The sequence below is a fragment of the Panthera onca genome, chromosome C1 (genome assembly GCF_046562875.1).
Source record: "Panthera onca isolate mPanOnc1 chromosome C1, mPanOnc1 haplotype 2, whole genome shotgun sequence".
Taxonomy (NCBI): Eukaryota; Metazoa; Chordata; class Mammalia; order Carnivora; family Felidae; genus Panthera; species Panthera onca.
Genome location: NC_138346.1, coordinates 103,648,719 through 103,664,045, shown reverse-complemented (window position 1 = coordinate 103,664,045; position 15,327 = coordinate 103,648,719). Strand labels below are relative to the sequence as shown.

At 48.0% G+C, this 15,327-nt stretch overlaps 1 protein-coding gene across 3 annotated transcripts in view; it reads right to left on the bottom strand.

Annotated features, from left to right (window-relative positions):
• The window catches only part of RALB (RAS like proto-oncogene B), a 43,814-nt gene extending 29,842 nt beyond the window's left edge, over nt 1–13,972 (bottom strand). The window contains exons 1-2 of one of the 3 annotated variants that reach the window (XM_060625454.3): nt 13,805–13,972; nt 7,796–7,886 (exon numbers count right to left, since the gene is read on the bottom strand). The gene's annotated coding sequence lies outside the window, so the exon portion shown is untranslated. Of the gene's footprint in view, nt 1–7,259; nt 7,372–7,795; nt 7,887–13,804 lie in introns of all 3 variants that reach the window. The other 2 variants (XM_060625453.3, XM_060625452.3) reach the window with 2 other exon arrangements.
• Between the last annotated feature and the right edge of the window lie 1,355 nt (nt 13,973–15,327).

Sequence of the window (15,327 nt, the reverse complement as noted above, 5' to 3'; positions counted from 1 at the left end):
AGGAAACTCCAACTGAAAATAGTTTAAGCAAAACAATTATTTATCGGCTCACCTAATGGCGTGTCCAGGAACAAAGCTTGCTTCAGGGGCTCAGATGATGTCTCCAGAACCCACTTTCTCCCCCCAGCTCCCGGCCATCCCTAGGCTCCACCTCTCCAACCTCACGGCCTACTACTCCCCCCTCTGTACCCTCCCAACCCCGAGCCTTTCCACACTCATCATTCACAAACCCAATTCCTTCTAGAACTTTCCATTTAAAGGTCACTTCTTCAGAGAGTGAAGGACCCCCACACTTCAAGTAGACCCTCTTTCAGTCTCCATGTCAGCCTCTTGGCTCCCTTCACTGCACTGATCACAACTTGTAATTCCTTTCTTTTTCTCCTTCCATGCTTTTTGCTTATTTCTTCCATTACTCTTAAGGCTCCATAAGGCCAGGTGCCAGGCCTGCCCTTTTCCCTCTTATACCCTTGTATGACAGGAATATTTCCGTTCTCATCAACCTGAAGAACATAACGTTTACCAAACTATGGTCATCATAAAATCTAGAACACAGGGTAAACTTAACAGTTGGATTCATCTGGGGCACCTGGATGGCTCAGTCGGTTGAGTGTCTGACTTCAGCTCAGGTCATGATCTCACAGCTCATGAGTTCGAGCCCCACGTCGGGCTCCGTGCTGACAGCTCAGAGCCTGGAGCCTGCTTCGGATTCTGTGTCTCCCCCCGTCTCTCTCTCTGCTCCTCCCCCACATGCACTCTGCCTCTCAGAAATAAAGAAAACTAATAAAAAAAAAAGTTTAAACAGTTGGATTCATCTATATCTTACTTCCATTACTTACTGCCAAAAGCCTAAAAAATTTAAGCCATTATTTCCTAATGTCAAAAGCAAAATTTGGCAGATAGGTAACATTAATTTCTACTTTTTAAGCTTTGCGAATTTGTCACTAAAGACTTTGACTCTCTTAAGGTTGGCATTTAAGTGTTTATTTGAACTTACTACGGGATTGTCATTATTGGTTATGGCCCAGGCCCTTAAAACAGAGATTGCCAGATCATCAAGCAAACATGTTTCAGAGTAAATAAAAACCTGTAGCTTTAGGGTCCGGTGTTTCAATACAAAAGGCAAACTCCCTACACTTATACCAGAGACACCCTTTACAAATTAGAACAACCTAGTACTCCTAAGAGTCTCATCATTTCACCCGCTGATTTAAATAAGGAATCCTGAGAGGATTTATGATCATTTGATTGTTATTCAATTGGCAGCGATTTTTCGGACGGACCATCTCTCCTATGGCCTTGCACTGTCAGAAAGAGCCACAGGCCCTTGCCGGGGCGGGCGGAACGTGAATGGCTAAGCGACCCGAATAACGTGGACGTGGCTCGGAGCACCTCAGCTCCAGGTACGGCAGGCCACCTAGCGAAGGATCTGTATGGGTCAGCTAACGATCTCTCCACAGACACCGAGTCACTTGAGCTGCTGTTCAACTTCTGCTACATCTTTCTATGAAAGGAAGATACTCAGTCTTAACGTCTCTGTTTGGCAAGTTTGGATTTTCTTATTGCCCTTCACTGAATACGGCATTCCAGGAGCGACAGTCCTGGCAAGAAACAACTGAAGTCCCCACGGTTCTCAGAGGACAGTCTTTCTGCGCCCTCAGCCTCACCTGCACATACTAACTTAAAGAAGGAAACTCCTTTTTCCCTTCCCTTGAACAACTGCTATTGTCATTAGCACTGGGGGAGAGAATATTTTTGTGCTGTCATTCATGTATGACTCAGTTTCCAGGTCCAAAAAAACAAGGAAGTTGAATTAAATGATCTAAGTTCCTTTCCAGTCTTTGCTGTTTTTTTTTCCTCCTTGAAACTAAATCTGCAAAACAACTTAAAGTAATCCTCCTGAGTGCCTAAGGAAATTTGTTTTAGGTATGTCTGCTCCCTGATGAATATCTCTTTATATGTTCTCCCGCCAACAAAACAAAACAAGACAAAACAAACCCCACAACTAAATTAACAAAACAAGCTAAAGTCACTTAAACAAAAACCAGAAAGCTCTGAAGTCACTCATCATAAATATTCTGTTTCCAGGCTGTACCCTTATGTACATGTTATTCTTTCTGCCAGGATTGCCCTTCTTCCTGATGGAGGATCGTCTATAATTTAACACTCAGCCTAAATATTTCCTCTACCACCTTCTTAGGTCTCCCCCAGCAGAGCTGACCCTCCCTGAGTAGGTTCCCCTGCCTGTCAATACACCTACTGTTGCACTGAAATAAACCAGTAATTTATTCTTAGATGATGTTTGTCTCTCCCACCACATTGAGAGCTGCCCATTCACCTTTGTGTGCCCAGTGTGCCTGGCGCTTAGGAGACACTCAGGACTTGGCAGATAAAACAAAAACAAGTTCTCCATTGGGGCTGAGAGGTCTGGTCTCAAGAGGATAAGTGGTAACTGGTGAACTTCGAAAGGTTAGTTCATTTATATGATGACTTTCCTGAACTACAAAGCAATGGAACAGTGACAGGTAATTTGCAAGCTCTGATTTTTTTTTTTTTTAAGTATACAGTTATTTCTGAAACAAAGTCTTCTCCCACTATACACTCATCCCCAATGGAACCTGGGGATTGCACTGGCCTTGGAGAGGTCTACCAATTTATCCAGACTCCAGCTCCTTCCACCCGCAAAGGCAGCCTCGGAGACATTAGAACCACTGCATGTCTCAGTCGCAGAAGGTCAAATTTGGAAGTAGCATACATGTCCCTGTTCTGAACTACTCTCCCCAAACCAATCCTGCTTAGAGACGTTCTACTACTATTTCCACTTGTACGGCATCTACTAGGGTATCGCACGCACTCAGAGCATGTAGAATTTGCTGGGTCATGTAACTAGTCTGTGGCAGGGCTGGGACGGTAAGCCCAGCAGTCTGGCTGCAGAGCCTACTCTTGGAGCCGTGACACTAGGCTGCTCCATCAGCAGACTAGGGTAGGGTGGGGAAGACCTTCAAACACGGTGTGAAATACCAGAATTTTTATCACTGACACAGAACTATGGATCAGAAAGCTCATTAAGGAGAGAGAGGCACAGGCAACTACAGCACAAGTTCAAGGAGGAAATACACGACAGAAAACACTTACTACATACCCCCCCGAACATACCCCCAGAAACTGAAAGCAGGGACTTGCACAGATTTGTACGCCCACGGTCACCGCAGCACTATTCACAACAGTCAAAAGTGAAAGCAGTCCAAGTGTCCACTGATGAATGAATGGAAAACAAAATGTGGTACATCCGTACAACAGAATACTGTTCAGTCTTAAAAGGGAATTTAATCCTGACAGAAGCTACAATGCAGATAAACCTGGAAGACATCAGGCTAAGTCGAATACGCCAGACACGAAAGGGCAAATACTATATGATTCCACTTACGTGAGGTACCTAGAAGAGTCAATTCATAGAGATGGAAAGAGGAATAGTGGTTGCCAGGAGCCAGGGAAGGAGAAGATGGGAGTCAGTATTTTATGAGCACAGAGCTGCAGAATGGGATAATTAAAAATGTGTTGGAAGGGCACCTGGGTGGCTCTGTTGGTTGAGCATCTGACTTCGGCTCAGGTCATGATCTGACCTCTGTCTCTGTCTCTATCTCTCAAAAATAAATAAACATTAAAAAAAATTTTTTTAATCACTAAAATGATGGAGAGGTGCCTGGCTGGCTCAGTCAGTAGGGCATGTGGCTCTTGATCTTATGGTTGTGAGTTTGAGCCCCACCTTGGGTATAGAGCTTCCTTTTAAAATAATTGCTAAAATGACAGATCTTATGTTATGTATATTTTACCACAATTCCTTAATTTTTTTAATGTTCATTTATTTTTAAGAGAGATAGAGCACAAGCAGGGGAGGAGCAAAGAGAGAGGGAGACACAGAATCCAAAGCAGGCTCCAGGCTCCGAGCTGTCAGCACAGAGCCCGACGCGGGGCTCAAACACACAGATGGTGAGATCGTGACCTGAGCCAAAGTCAGATGCTTAACCAACTGAGCCACCCAAGCGCCCCTACCACAATTTTTTGAAGTAGTTATATACCAACTACAGTGTGAGAAAAAACAGTCAACTTGAAGTTTGGAGTCTGCCTGTGGGAAGCTAATGCCCTTAGTTAAGTTGCTTTCCTCGGCCTCACCCTCATCCGTAAAACACACAGGGGGTCTGTATCCTGGGGGTTGTTAACATTACGTGAGAAAATACCCGGCTCTGAGCAGGCACTTAACTGACTTTTGAACATCATTCTGACAGTCTAGAAAGTCCTGAGAAAGAAACTGGCCTACCAGCCAGACCTATTCGAAGGCAGGATAAGCTGCCAGTCCTTAAAGAAGGACGAGAACAGGGGAGCCTTCTTTGCAGAGACTCAGTCCTCTGCCAGCGGAGCTGACACCTGCCAGGACACCACACTGGGAGGGAAGAGGGCCGGATCACGATATGACTGGGTGAGTCTCTCTACCACCCAGCCTGAACACCTGCCCCGCCTATCTTGGGGTAACTAGAGAGGAAAAACAGGACTTCCGCCTTCCTCTGAAATGACTCCTTTCCCCCACCCTCCACAACCAGGAGAACACCAACCAACTCAAGACCCCCCACCTCTTCCAAGAAGTTTCCGCTAGCTTTTAGCTTTCCCTGAGACTTTGCTGTGCCCTGGGGACACCATATCTTAAGTAGACACTATCTTCCTCTCCTGCCATGTGCCTCAGGGCCAGGAAGAAATAAGTGTCCTTCCTCCCTCCCACTTGTCACTTCCAGTAGAGGACATCCTTCCTCCAATACTCCCCTCCTTCCTCTTGCAAAAGCCCCTTATCTTCAAGGCTCTGGCGATCAGCTTCCCCCCCACCCTGCTGCCCTCAGGTCATCTATGGACGTCCTCACTGCCCTCATCTATTGGTGGTATTTGCTTCTGGTTCACAGACTTCCCTTCGACCCCTTTCTCCTGTTATCCCCCTTAGTGACTCCTGTGCCCATTTGGACAACTTGCCACAGAGCTCGGCCTCTCCCAAGTCCTTGTCCTCCTCTTCTCCAAAAACCCTTTCCTTCCTCCTACCTAACACTGCTGTGCTCATGCCCGGCACGTCAGCCTCAGAGGCGGCTGCCTCCAACATGTCTCCAGCCTCGGCCTCCTTCCTTCTGGCTGGGGCTCGGGCTCGCGTAAATACCCACTACCCCAGTAGCTGCTGCTACTACCACCGTGGTTCCCCGCCTGATGGTTACTCGCAAGCACTGGCCTCTAGCACTTTCTTTCTGTGCTTTACCTCCCCGGGCCCCACCTCCCTCCTTCAGGAGCTTAGATCTCACATTATGAAAGCCCCCTCGCTGGTACCTTCCCGCCCTGGCCCCTTTCACTCCTTTCCAGCCCCAGCACCCGGCACACATCAACATCAACGCTGCTGGAGAGGGAAAGAGACCCTTGCAGCCAGCCTTACGAAACTTCATGTTAAATGCACTTACAATCCCAAACCAGGAACGGGCATTCGCTGCCTAGAAATTTTACTGATTCTCCCCTATGCCCTCCCTAAGCTCACGCTCTACAGATGATCTTACCTCACTTTTCCCAAACACAAGCCATCAGGCACAAACTCCCTCATTGCTCCTGCGCCAAATCTACAAACCTACCAGCATCCTTACCCACCTCCTCCCTGTCTCCCGCTGCACGAAGAGCACACTCCTGCTCGTAGCAAAGCCAAGCACTCCACACAGGCTTTGCTCCATGCGTCCCTACCCCCCTACCCAAGAACAGCATTCCTGTCGCTGTCCCCTTTTTCCTGCCTCATTAATCAGTCTTTACCTCGGTAGGGGATCACCCCCAACAGCATACAGACACGGTCTACTGAATCTTCATCTTAAACATACACACCCCTGTGATTGCCATCTGTCCCCCCCAGCTAGTGACACAATTTCCCTGTAGCCCTGGTTATCTATACCAATGCTTCTCAAACTTGTAATTACCTGGGAATCTTGTTAAAATTTATATTCTGATTCCATAGGTCTAGAGGGGAGCCCAGAGTGCACTGCCTACCAACTCCCAGATGGGTCCTGGCCCAAGGGTCCCACTCTGCACAACAAGGCCCTGTGTTTCCTTTCCTCCCTACTTCATTTACAAATTCCCTTCCAGCGTGGCTCCCTCCCCCAGCATAACTTCCGGACACTGGGCTGGTCAGGGTCACCCCTAAACTCCACGTTGCAAACTCCAATAAAAACTGTTCTCTTTCTGGGGCGCCCGGGTGGCTCGGTCCATTGAGCGTCCGACTTCGGCTCAGGTCATGATCTCACGGTTCAAGGGTTAGAGCTCAGCATCGGGCTCTGTGCTGACAGCTCGGAGCCTGCTTCGGATTCTGTGTCTCCCTCTCTCTCTGCCCCTCCCCTGCTTGCATTCTGTCTCTCTCTCAAAAATAAATAAACTTTAAAAAAACAAAACTGTTCTCTTTCTCCTTTCCCATGCCCTCCGCTTTCACCAAAGAGCATGTGGCAACTGCGAGCCAACCCTGCCTGGAAAAGGGAAGGCCCGTAGCAGGCCAATTCAAAGACCCCTCTTGGGGTCTCCCTCCGGATCCTGTCCCTTCTGGCCTCTAGAGCACCACACTCCCCCTCACCCCCCACCTCCGGGGCTTGCTGTTTCTCTGGCAGCTCTCTGTCAGGCATCTTAGGCCAGGTCTTCCCCCTCTACCTGGCTCCTAAATGTCAGTCCTCCTCAGAGCTCCGTCTTCCCGCCCCTACACTCCCCTTCAGTGACCTCATCCATTCCCGCAGCCCTACACGCCACTCCCAAACTTCTAAAATGCAGCCTAGACAATCCTCCTGACCTCCAGACTCCTATCCCTCTGCCAAACTGCCACCTCTCCCCACGTGGCTGTCCTGTGAGAATCTCAAGCTTAACATTCCCAAAATAGAACTCTCGATTCTTCTTTCCCTGCTTCAAACCTTTTCCATCTCCACTATTAGTAGTAGTAACTCAAGTGACTAGTTGTGCCCAAGCTATTACTAAAGCCAAAACCTGAGAGTCATCTTGGATTCCCTTTGCCTCTCCCCCAACTCAGTTCATGACCAATTCTACTGGTTCCCTCTCCAAAACCCCTTTCAAAGTGGCTTATCATGGCCACTTTAGCCCCTCTTCAACCTATTTTTCACACAGCCCCTACTGTGAGTTTTCCAAAACTGCAAATAAAAGTGGGCATAAAGCCCTTTATGGCGCCCCATGAATAAAATCCAAAGCCACTATTCACCAACCTCTCCCTGGCCAGCTTTGCCTTCTTTCAGTTCCACGAGCAGGCCAAGTGCTTTCCTACCTAGGACTCCTTTCACGTGCTCTGCTCCCTTCTTGTATTGCTTTTAGGAAGACCTGAAGCAACAGGAAGCAAGCAAGACACAGTCAAGTGACCGAAGAAGACCCCCGTGGCTGCCCGGAGCGGAAAGAAAGAGGTAGGGTCTGGTATGAGCTGATAGTACACTGGGAAGGAAAGGGCCAGATCATTTGAGACCCCGCAGGCCCAGCACTGTAGAGACTGCAGACTTTCCAATGAGGGCAATGGAAGGCCACTGAAGTGCTTCCAGCAAAGGGGTGACATAATTAGTCCTGCATGTTGGAAAGATCACTCCAGTTAAAGTACGGGAAACCAGAGGGGCCAAGAGCAGATGTGGGAGGTCCAGCAGGCCAGACCAGAGACAATGGGGGCCTAAGAGGATGACAGTGGAGACGGGGAAAGTGGCTAGACTTTAGAACTATTTAGGAGGCTGTGACGCTGTGATTTATAAGAAATACATACTTGCTCCTTCAGATGGCCAAAATGTATTTCTCATGTATATTTAGTCTTCATCCAGTTTCTGTCTCGCAGCTCCCCAAACCCTTGGAATTTCCTGAATGCAAAGAGCAACAGGAACATCTTTTGTTATAATATTTAAGTCTTCTTGTCCTCAGTTCCTGAAAAGCCTCAGAGCCAAAAAGGTGGAATGGGTGTCGTGTTATTCATAACACGACCTTCCCACCACAACTAGGTTTGTGCTAATGAGGTGACCTTTAGACCACCTAAGTATGGGCGCTGGTTGCCAGAGGAACCCACCTTGAACAGGGGGTTGGAAGTTCCAGTCCCACCCCCCTGACCTCCTGGGAAGGGAAGGGCCTGCTGGGAGGGGAAGGGGCTGCGGGGCAGTGATTTCATCAATCATGTCTCTGTAATGAAGCCTCCACAAAACCCCAAAAGGAGGTGTGGAGAGCTTCCAGGTCAGGGAACCACGTGCCACGTGCAGGCCCCCAACCCCATGAGGCCAGAAGCTCCTTCGTTCAATGCCTCACCCTACATAGCTCTTCGTCTGGCTCTTGATTTGTCTCCTTTAATACCCCTGTAATAAATCCCTGATCCCGTGAATAAATGGGTTTGCTGAGTTCTGTGAGCCGCGCTAGCACATTAATCAAACCCAGGCAGGGGGTCACGGGCACCTCTGGTTTGTAGTGAGTCGGTCAGAAGCACAGGGAACAATCTGGGCTTGCGACTGGCATCTGAAGTAGAGCGTGGTCCTGGGGGGGCCAGACCCTTAATCTGTGGAATCTGATGCCGTCTCCACGCAGACAGTGTCAGAACGGAGTTAAAATGTAGACACCCAGCTGGTGTCAGAGAACTGCACAGTGGTGTGGGGGGGAACCACACACACGTACAGCCTTGGAATTGGGTCCAGAACCCCTCTAGAAGTTAAAAATGGCAGCACTTAATGAATGAGCACGTGTAATTTTAGATTTTTAAAAAGGCTTAACACACAAGGAGGAGTAGAGGTCCCACAATGACTACGTCCACTACTGATAACAGGATCAGCTAATCCACACTGGACGACAGTCCACCAGTCCTTTCCTGTTGTTACTGGCAGACTGGGGTGGAAGGAAGGAGGGGGGGATGCCAGGAGAGGTAGGATGAAAGAAAAGAAAGATACTAGCTCACAAATTAGGGCAGTGGATGGGAAAAGGGCCAAAATGGGAAGAAAGGAAATGCCAGCTTTGCTGAGTTTCCAGGCGGCCTCATGACCACTCGAGCAACCTTCAACTGGGCCGGACTGAACAAAAGCCATTCTCACCACACTTAGGTTTCTGAAGTTACAATTTAACATGACTTGTGAAACCCCTCATTCCAAATATGCTTTGTGCAAAGGATATTTGTTATATGAAAATACTAGAATCACAGAAGAGACGTTTTCGAGCTGGAAGGGAACTTAGAAATCACTGAATCAGGCTTCAGGCTCAGGATGCCTCTTCTCTCCACCGATAGACACTTTGGGAGATTTCATCTAGAAGCTAAAAGAATAAAGTCCTTCCATCCAGGTAGATAATTAAAAGGTATTAGGTTTTGGGGCACCTGGGTGGTATAGTCAGTTAAGCACCCGACTTCAGCTCAGGTCATGATCTTGTGGCTTGTGAGTTCAAGCCCCCCGTTGGGCTCTGTGCTGACAGCTCAGAGCCTGGAGCCTGCTTCACGTTCCTTGTCTCCCCCTCTCTCTGCCCCTCCCATGCTCATGCTCCATCTCTCAATAATAAATAAACATTAAAAAAAATTTAAAGGTATTAGGTTTTAAAAAGAGAAATGAAAAATTGCTGGCCAAATACATATTGCCCAAAGATTTATAATAATTGGAAGAGAGGGGCACAGATTAGGTTTTTTAAGATTTTTTTAGTTCCTTTGCCAGTGAATTTTATTTTTAAAAATACACAGATGATTAATGACTAATTTTAAGCTGTTCATCAAGGAGATCATTTTGGCAATAATTTTTTTTTTTTACCAATTTGTTTTAGGGTTAAAAAAAAAAAAAACTCAGCTGTTCCATTTGGTTTAAGGATCAGCTAGATTTAAATTTCTAATTTCCAAAGCTACTGCATATTTGGCTAATTAATTCTAGCATCTGACAATGAAAAAACAGAAGAAAGAACATAAAGTTAAAAGTAAAATATTAAAAGTTTCTAAAATGGTAAAAACCCTGGCTGCATTTTATTCTCCCATCATACATACTTTCGTAAGCATATGAGACAAAGATTTGCTCAATAATGTCTGGTCTAAACCTTCAAAAGGAAATCTGGTAGCCTCCAAGAATGTCCAGGGTCCTCAAGGTCTCCTTGTATAGTTCCCTCCCACATTGTACCAGGTTTGGTCCATGTGTCAGTAGAAGTGAGGGTACGTCTGTCACCTCCAAGATTAGATACAAAGGTATCACACCTTCCATCTTGACTGTCCTCTTTCTCTCTCTCCCTCTCTCAGATCACTTGCTCTGGGGAGAAACTTAGTCACCACGTTGTGAAGAGTCCTACAAAGAGGCCCTCATGGTGGGGCACTCAAGCTTCCAGCCAGCAGCCAGGAGAGTGAGCCACCCTGGAAGCAGAGTCTCCAACCCCAGTCAAGCCATCAGATGACTCCAACCTCCGAAGAGACCCTGAGCCAGAATCACCCAACCAAGCTGCTCCCGGATTCCTGAATTTCAGAAACGATTTGAGACAACGAACGTCTGTCGATTTAAGCTGTTACATTTGGGCTAATTTATTATACAGCAGTAGAAAATTCATTCAAGACAGATGAACTTTAGAGGTAGCCAGCCACACATGACCAAACCACTATATTTCCTTCAACTCATGCCATTACGTGAAGAAAATACATGTACACACTATATATAAGATGCCCACAAAGCACTGGCAAAAGCAACAATGACAACAATGTCAATTAATCAATTATCAATTAATTATCAATTAATGGCACCACTCTCTGCATTCAGATTTCAATTGTTTTCAAAACGCACAAACTCCTCAAAGAGTCATCTACAACCACCATAGGGAACACTCACAAAAATTATAAGCATTCCCTTTTTTTTTTTTAGAGTAACATAAACTTGAAATACCTTCCCTCTTTGACTTTCCGCGTCCACATTCTCGTCATGTTTCTCCCCACTCTCACCCGTCCAAAAGCTCATATGTCCTCTTGCCTACTGGGTTCTCCGTTTTGAAACCTCTAAGAATATGTACATATATACACCCATATTTGTATTCTTAAGTAACCAAGAGAACTGAGAAGTTAAAGGAACCAGCTCATGGTCAAATCTCCAAGGTCAGATACGTATCTGGTATTGCTTAGATCAGTGGGTCGGGGCCAAGTGGACAGCAGATACTCTATAAATGTTCATTTCCTTCCTCTTCCTTCCGCACCTCCCCCACGATTAGGAAAGACTGCATTTTCTCTGGCACTCTGTTTTCTTTGATTCGGACTTCTCAACAACATGCATTCTCTTGAAAAAAAAAAAATTTCTTCAAGTGTCTTGCATATCTAACAGCAGGGGTTAGTTATTTGCTCAGAAGCAACTGGATCCAGTGAAAAGTGGGACTCTTGCCTTATCATCTTGAGACAAGTTACACTGGGAACCTCAGAAGAGCTCACCAAGATCTCTTCCAAAAACTGCAGCTCTTCAGTGTTATCCTGTCTCCAAATCTAGCTTTCAGAAAAGGTTTCCAACAATGTTTCTAACTTCCATAAATTTCATGAGTGGAGAGGGATTTAGTAACTGAATGCAAAGAGGCATTGTGGGACTGGGCGATGTGGCACAAAGGATTACCTCAACTCTGGTTTACAAATTTCCAGAGTCCCGAGCCATCTCCAGCCAAGGCAAGAACCTTAAAGAATGAAGGCAGAATTAAGAATTCAGAACTTTTCTACTTCTTCCACCTTTCACCAACACCCATTTAGATCCTATCTGACATTCTAATTCTTGTCTCCCTACCTATGTGTCTGGGTCCCATATTCACAAAGTCCTGGGAAAGCGTCTACCACTAGGGAAATCTTGCCAAGATCTCAGATACCCACTGTTTTCAGTGGGAAATCCCATGAATAGAAAAGGAAGTTAAGACCCAGATGCGATCAGAAGAAAGCAGTCTATGGGACAGGACTAAAACCACACATAAGGAGGGGCACCTGGGTGGCTCGGTTGTTAAGCGTCTGACTTCGGCTCAGGTCATGATCTCACAGTCCGTGAGTTCAAGCCCCGCGTCGGGCTCTGTGCTGACAGCTCAGAGCCTGGAGCCTGTTTCAGATTCTGTGCCTCCCTCTCTCTCTGCCCCTCCCCTGTTCATGCTCTGTCTCTGTCTCAAAAATAAATAAACGTTAAAAAAAATTTTTTTTAAAAACCACACATAAGGAATGTGTATCTCTGGCCTTATTCCCACCCTTACCTCCATTCCACCCCCACTACCACAAAGAACACCTTAAACATGCCCAATTTCGTGTACTCCTAACAGGTGGCATAACTATTTACCACCTTTTTACTGCTGTGGGGTCTCCAGCACACAGAGGTGAAAAGTCATGCTCAAGACCCCACCGCCAATAAAGTTTCAAAACCAGCATCACACCTAGGTCTTCACATCTTGCCTTCCTTTTCTTCCCAATATTCGACACCACCTCCCCAGTCACTCCCTTTCTGAGAACTTCCACGTTCTAATTCCACTGCTCCAGGTTTAGGGAATATTGCCTTCACCTGTTTTGAGCTTTGACCTCCAAGAATCTTCGTTGCTCTGCTGAACACAGGTCATGTGCACATCTAAAAGATATGCTATACTCTCTGACAATCAGTGCCCACTATCCATCTCCAAAACTTAAAAAGAAAGAAAGTTAGAAAGCTAGGTCAAAGCAGAAAGTTCTCTGTTCTACAAAGGGACGTCACAGGGGACGCAAATGAACAATCAGCCAAGACTCTTCCATGGGCAATTCTAAATTTTTTTTTTAATATTTATTTTTGAGAGAGAGAGAGTGGGGGACGGGCAGAAAGAGAGGTAGACACAGAATCTGAAGCAGGCTCCAGGCTGCTGAGCTGTCAGCACAGAGCCCCACGTGGGGCTCGAACTCAGAGACCATGAGTTCATAACCTGAGCTGAAGTCTGATGCTTAACCATCTGAGCCACCCAGGAGCCCATGGGCAATTCTAAAGCAGTCCACCAGAAACAAAAACTTCTCCCCTGAAGGCTCACCTGATAACAATACCAAAGTTCCAATGTTTCCAAGATTCATCTGTAAATTAGCACAGAAAGGACACTGCTCAAACAAGCAGCCTGGGCACAGCTATCTCTGCCCTCAGCAGTTCTAAACCCACCCCGACACGGATAACCTCATATACCCACAAGAGGGCAAGAAAAGAGGAGTGGAAGCCTGGTCCAGCCACACAGTTCAAGTCCGTGGTGCTTCCTATTAGAAAGCCACAGACGGTGTGGCAGTCCTACTATCAGAAAGGAACTGGAGCGGGATGGGGGGGGGGGGGGGGGCGCAAAGAAACAGCTCTATGCTCACTTGCAAGACAGAACCAAAAACAAACAGACCAAACAACTTCTGGAGCACCGCCCCAGTTCAGTCCAAGTTCCTAAGGTACTAGGAAGTTTTTGCAACACTTACTACAGCTCTTACCCTGCCCACAGCGGCAACTAAGGGACTGAGGAAGTGGACCATACTCGGGCTGGAGGCCCTAAAGGGCAGGAAGTGGAAGCAGAGGCCATTTGTGGGAAAAGGGAAGGAGCGGCGAAAAGGGAGAGGCTGGGGCGCCGCCCCCATTTCCTCAGCCCCCGGCCGGCTGGGAAGCCGGGAGGCTCTCTCCAGGGGACCTGCCGTGGCGGAACGGGGCCGACAACCCCGTGTCGCCCTCCGCCTCCCTCCACAGCCTACGCGCAGGGCGCGGGGGCAGGCGGTCACCGAGCGCAGGGCGGTGCACCCCACTTCCCCAGCCCGCGCCCCACCCCGCCCGGAGCGGGCCTGTCGAGGCACCGGCACCCTTACCTGGGACCCGTCCCGCGCTGCCTCGGCCGTCCGCACTGATCCCGCAGCTCTTAAGCCTGCCCCGCCCTCTCCTTCGCCTCCACCCGGGGCCGGACCCCAGCAGTCCCCTGCCGATTTGTCATTGAGCCTCTGGCTTGCTTCCCCACCCCCCGAGCGCGCCCCCGGCGTCGCCTAGGCAACCCCGCCTCCCGAGAGAGCGCGCTTTCCTTCCGCTCTTGCCCTCCCCCTGGGGGCCACGCCCACTAAGAGCATATTAGCCAATCCGAAGCGAGGCCCAGAGGCTGGGGAGGAGGGTCTGCCAATAAGAAGCCGCCTCAGCCGGGAGGGCCGGGCTCGGCACGCCTGCCCCGCCCACCTCTACTTCCTCCTGCTTTCCGCGGGCGGGCGGCCGGCCGGACTTGCTGCGCGTGACCGCTGCTGCAGTGGAGTAGAGCTGGTCTGGGGACTCTGGGCGTGGGCGGGTGGAGGGCGCTCCAGTCGTGGATTTAGGTCAGAGTGAGGCCAAACTAGTGGAAAGCAAAAGGGTAGGGAGGACCGATAGAGAAAAACCAAAATTGCGATGCATCGCGGGAGTGTCTAAGGGTCCAGGCTGCTGTCCGGACGCCTGCCTGGGGCATCTGAGACAGCGGGACCTCCGCCTGTCGCCACGACTCGCTTGGCTAAATGACATCCCATTAGCTGTAATGGGGCTACTTGTCCAATGCCTAGTAATAACTTGATCCGGATCACATACAAGGTTCCGAATCCTAACCCCAGGTTCCCGGAGGCAGGAAGTGCAATGGGCTAGCTCGGTACAGACAGGTTTTTCACCCACAACCTGCCCCCCTCATTGTCCTCCAAATGATACAGGGAACTTGTAGTTTTCTACCCAAACAGGGCTTCACCTCGGGTTGATTTTCCTAACTATCCGCCCCGCCCCCCCAGAGCTGAATCCTCTCCAACCCTGCTCAGCAGGATGTGTGGCCCCACTGACCCCTACACAAACCTCATGGCAGGTCACACTGTATCACAATTGTTCAAATGCCCCCCTGTATAATCTCTAGGAATGGAAACTCTTGTTCAAGTTGATATCCACAGCAGCTAGCTAATACTTTCCTTGTTAATAATTATACATTAGAATACATGTGTATTATATGAGAGGCTTTGTGCCTTGATTAGATTGCTGTGTAAAGCAATGAACACCTACAGGCCCTCCACCAATAGCTCCCTCAAAAGGCACAGAAGCTTTACCTTAGTCTTCAGTAACAGGCTTACCAAAAAACATTTAACGAGAAGAATATCCCAGTGTTACACAATCTTAAATATTGTTTTATCTTTCTCATATCTTTCTCATAAGTCATTGCATGACTTATTGCATGCTAAGTATATGAGAGAAACTCTGCTAGGTACTAAAAGGGAGAAAGGGAGGAGGTGTCTCAAAAAGGAAGCTCTCTAATATTTATAATCTAGAAGGGGAATCAGACCCAAACCTCTTCCTATGGAGTAATGATTAAGTGCACAGGTTTGGAATCGGGAACCGTAGG